Source organism: Callithrix jacchus, chromosome 4 (genome assembly GCF_049354715.1).
Source record: "Callithrix jacchus isolate 240 chromosome 4, calJac240_pri, whole genome shotgun sequence".
Lineage (NCBI taxonomy): Eukaryota > Metazoa > Chordata > Mammalia > Primates > Cebidae > Callithrix > Callithrix jacchus.
The window spans coordinates 136,839,141-136,844,563 of record NC_133505.1 but is presented as its reverse complement, the minus strand read 5'-3'; the positions used below and the strand labels follow the sequence as shown (position 1 = coordinate 136,844,563).

General features: G+C 40.4%; 1 pseudogene; it reads right to left on the bottom strand.

The window, feature by feature from the left end:
- Positions 1-4,264: 4,264 nt before the first annotated feature.
- LOC100407896 (density-regulated protein pseudogene) lies at positions 4,265-5,023 on the bottom strand (annotated as a pseudogene).
- Positions 5,024-5,423: the final 400 nt, after the last annotated feature.

Genomic DNA, 5,423 nt, shown 5'->3' with positions numbered 1-5,423 from the left:
AATATCTGTCTAATAGCTCAGGGCCATGAGACATGAATCTTCCACCGTTTCATGGGAATTTAGTAATTCATGGCTCTGAGTCCCACTTCCACCAGGATAACGAGAAAAACAAGCAACCTCAGTTCTTCCCAGGGATCCTCCACTCTTACTTCCTAGGGCTGTGTCATGAACTCTATAACATGAGCACTGCAAAAGCATCAGGAATGAAAGGGTGCTGTCGGGGGGATCTTGCCTTTGGTTGTCAGATACGTAGTTTTCTATAAAAATAGCCACTGTCCCTGTCAACACAGTCCTCAGGGCCAGAGGCTCACTACTACATGTGGGTCACGGTTGGGCATAAGAAACTTGGTCAAAGCCTCTGGGGCTCCCGTTTGTGCAAACTCACAGCACAGCATTGCTTTCTTGGGTATGCTGTCTTCTCCGCAGTGCTACCGAGAAGGAAGGCCAAGGTCCTCCTCTCTCAGAGGCCTCTCTCTCCAGTCTAGGGAAGGCTTCCTGTCTTTATGTTTCATCAGAACACACCCTCTAAGCCTGGGAAGCACCTAAATTTCCGTTAGGGCTCAAGCTTTTGTTTATAAAAACCAGAAACACCTGTAATTATTTTTTGTTTCCACACTGCCCTATTCCTCCCCAGTAGCAAGGAGCCCAGAGCCCACTTGCAAGAGAGGTGGCAATGAGGGAGAAGAAATGTGAGCTTGGTAATGATTCCAGACACACATAGAAATGCCTCTGCCCAGTACTGTCCACTTACAGCTCCCACCTGCAGGCTTCCACCAAGGTCCATGTTGAGTCCATTACATGCAGTTCAAGAGAAGACTCAGGAAGGAGGCACATGCATGAAAACATCTTTCCTCGTTTCTGGATGCCAGTTCTCCTTTCTGCCTTGCTTAACACCCATGGCTCCCAGCCCTGACTGCACATTGGAATCACAGAGGAGGGCTTTAAAACATACCTATGATCCACCCTCCTGAAATTCTCATGTAATTGGACTGATATGGAAGCCAAATATCGGCTGCTTTTTTAAAGCTCCTCTAGCAGATTAACATGCAGCCAGAGGTAAGAATTGAACCATTCCAGTGTCCATCCATTTTCAGTTCTCCCAAATTCCATTTTGTTAGCCCAGCCCTGCACTTTTCGAACTTTACTACATCATGGCATGCAGAGAAAAAACAATTTCTAATGCACAACAGGTTAAACAAGTGAGGCTGCTTGAAGCCAACGGACACCTGGAAGCTCTAGCAGCAGCAAAGAGAACAAATGAGTTCCCACAACGTATCAACAGCCTGAAGATCATCAGTGTGCTGAGATGCTGGAATTGTGAACTCTTTGTTAAGATATTCATCTGGCTTTGTGTATAGAACATGAATATCATATTACAATGCTCAGCACAGGGAATACAAGGATGAAAACACACAATGGTCATCATGCACGGGCTTCTGGTTTATATCAGGATGAAAACAATTTATAGGCTGCTATCCTTAAGTATAACTAGTTTTATTTGCTTTGCCAGAGCTAATTTTTTTTAAAAAGGGTATCCTTATTCAACTGGCTGTGCATCCTAGGGCAAGTCACTTGACTTTTCTGAAATTATTTTCTTTCCAGTTAGGAAATGAGAGGATTTTACCAGGTATGGAAGATCCAGATAGGTCTCCGTGTCTACTAATGATGCAGCAGAAAATCATGAGACATTGAATGATTCCTCTGATTTCTTTTTCTTTTTCTTTCTTTCTTTCTTTTTTTTTCTTTTTTAAGATGGAGTTTTGCTCTCATTGCACAGGCTGGAGTGCAACAGCACAATCTCAGCTCATTGCAACCTTTCCCTCCCAGGTTCAAGCGATTCCCCTGCCTAAGCCTCCCAAGTAGCTGGAATTACAGGGGCATGCCACCATGCCCGGCTAATGTTTGTATTTTTAGTAGAGAAGAGGTTTCGTCATGTTGGCAAGGCTGGTCTTGAACTCCTGGCCTCAAGCAATTCACCCACCTTGGCCTCCCAAAGTGCTGGGGTTACAGGTATGAGCCACCACACCTGGCAAGATTCCTCTGATTTTTTGAACTATCAAAAGCAGACCCTAAAACAGAGACTTAAGCAGCTATTCGCACATCCCTATGTTCGTATTAGACATTATTCAAAATAGTCAAAAGGTTGAAAAAGCCCAAATTTCCAGTATCAAGTGAAAGGATAAACAAAATGTGGTATATAAATCAAATGGAATATTATTCAGCCTTGAAAATGAAGGCACTTCTCACACAAGCTACAATGAACCTAAAAACATTATACTGAAAGAAATAATCCAGAAACAAAAGAAAAAATATTGTATGATTCCACTTACATGGCATACCTAAAATAGTCAAAATCATAGAGATTGAAAGCAGAATAATGGTTACCAGGGACCAGGGCTTCCGGGTGAATATGGGAGTTACTGTTCCATGGCTACAGAGTTTCATTTTGGGGATGAAGAAAAAGTTCTGGGAATGGATAATAGTGATAGTTGCACAACAATGTGAATAGACTTAATGCTACTGAATTGTACCCTCAAAACGGTTAATACTGTAAAATTTACATTATGTGTAATTGTGCACAATTTATTTAAATGTAAAAAAATCAGATTACTTGTATTATTTTACATCCTTAGCTTTATGAAAAATCCTTGTAAATACAGTATTGCTACTTTAATTTCAGCGATGTGCATACTAATTTATATAAAGTATTATACAAATTTCTCAATAGTATAATTTGTGCATAATGACATTTGGGGATGATTTGTGAACTTTGACCTATAGGTCTCCGTACATTGGAAATAAATCATAATAAATCTTTCAATTGCTCCTCAAACGTGGCTGATCATAAGAATCAGTGGTAATGTTTAGAAATACTCACTATGGGAACTCACTCCACTCACCGAATCAGAATCTTCTGAGAAACGGCTTAGGAATCAATATTTTCATGAAGGACACCCCTTGCTCTTATATTAGGTAAGTTAAAAAATACTTTTTAAAAAATAAAATTCTGAATTCTGAGTTCAGCAGAGAGAAACGCAGGGGATCAGCAGCAACCTCTGTACCCTTCAATAACACTTCCAGCTCCAGTCTGCCCATCAGGCCCTCCAGAAAGGTAAGAGGACAGCTTCACGAATACCCCTTCCTGGAAAAACCAGTGATGTCCTGAGTTACTGCAGATACTTCTGCAACAGTAAATAGCAAACTGTACCAGAAAGAGAACAACTGAATGAGATAACTCAACAAGTGATCAGATCAATTAGATAAGAAGGGTGATGTGATCAGAAGACGATGGAGCCAGGATTAAGCCAATTTCCTTAGGCACCTCTCCTTAGCACGTTACCAGGAACAAGTGCCCAAGCAAGCAGTTTTCAAGCTGCCAAGTGCCAAGGAGTTTACAATGACAAGTTAGTTTTTGGCCTACTGATTTTCTCATTTCTTAAGCTTTTTTGGATGACCTAATATACGAATAATTCTTTTTTCTCTTCTTCCAATTACTTTCACCTGTATCTTGGTGTGCCCCATGTGTTCCCAAATATAATCAAAGAACGGTAGATGTGAGCAAGACAATAGTTAAGATCGAAATGTAAGGATTTCTAAAAAAATGTTTACCATGAAACAATCTAAAGAGGAAAGCGCTATGTTTTTATCATCCTTACAGTCTTTATTCTAATATGACTGTCTTACTAAAACTGATCCAGTAGTCCCATAGACAGTTTTCCTTAATAAACATAAAAATTAACCCTTCAGGTTTTAAAGCTTGAATCTCACCAGATCCAGCCAATGAGATACCAGCCTCTCTCATTCATTGCAATTGCTTCCTTATCCCTCCTCACGTTCCTGTTTTTTTATGCATAGTTAACATTTCTTCCCTGCTCTATAAACCCCTAATTTTAGTTGATCAGGAAGATGGATTTGAGACTGTGCTCCCACCTCCTGGGTGGGAGTATTGCCATCTTCCTTGGCAATATGCGTTGTCATTGGCTTTCTATGCAGCAAATAGCAAGACCTAGACTGAACCCCTGGTGGTTCGGTAACATTATTATTTTTTTATACCAGAATTTTTTATTTGACTAAATTCTATTCATGTATGAGCAATGACAGTCTCCCCTGTTTATTTGCTTTGGCAATAAAAAAATAAGCAGCCTTGTACAGAACAGTGAAAATGCCAAGAACGAGGGCAGTCTACAGTTTCACTGTAGAATATATATATATATATATATATATATATATATATATTTTTTTTTTTTTTTTTTTTTTTAATAAAGGCCTCTCTCCCTTTGGCCATATCAACTCTCAGTTCAGCCCATTAAATACAAATTTTCAAATTCACTTCTTCACTTCTCCAAGATCTTCGATGCTGTCATCATCTACCTCTGGCCACTTTTCCTGAATGACATCAATTATGTCATCTGGAAAGTCTCCCTGAATGATAATTTCATCCTCCCCTGTTACTGTTACTGAGGCACCACAGGAGAATTTCTGAGCAAAAAATCTTTGTGCTTCTTTAAGATCAATTTCAAAAGTTGCAAGGCCACACACTCTTGTCTCATATTTCTTTTTTGCTCTGGGAATTTTGGCTATAGTAACCTTTTGTGGTACAGTCTTCTTTTTTTGTTTTATTTGACCCCTTCCACCTCTCCTGTTTTTTCTTCTCTCCTACTTCCCCCGCTGTTCCTTGACCCTCACTAATTCCAGTTTCTTGTTTGGGTGAATTTTCTACAGTAAGTTTTGCACAGTCATTTGGAAAATTCTTCTCTAGCCATTGTCTACATTTAGCAACATCAGGCATATATTCACAGTACTCTGTTGGTAATGAACAGACTCCACAATAAAGGTAATCGGCATCTAACTTGGCAATGTTCCTTGGGTCTCCTTTGCAATCAGCCCCGCTGGATTCAGAAAAGTCAGCAGACATTTCACCAATCCAGGCGGTCGCACAGGCCCTGCCGACTCTGCTCCCACCGCTATCGCCAGCTGAAGCAACACATGCAACTCGCCTCCCCTCGCCAGGACCGCCCGAGAGAACATTATCTTTTACTTATGATCATTCACATAACCTTTTCCTCTCCTCCTGACTTTCTTCCCCATGCTCACTCACTCTCTTGCTCAGTACTGCTCTCTGTCTCTGTCTGTCTCTCTTTATCTCTAACACACACACAAATTCAAACATACAGTCTCATATTGAATACTGGACTATAGCCTACCAATTGGTATGAATTTTACCTTTTGAACCAGTTTTCTAAAAATAGTGCTTTTGTGTCAACAAGAACTTTGAACATTCTGGCCTGTCCTCACATGAACCTAAGGCTGGCAGAGGCATGAGCATTTGTCACTTATCCTATACCAATCTTACAGGAGAACCACAGGGTCCCATGCCTTTTTTTGTTTCCATCTCCCATCTGTGCTTTTGATACAGGAGGTGG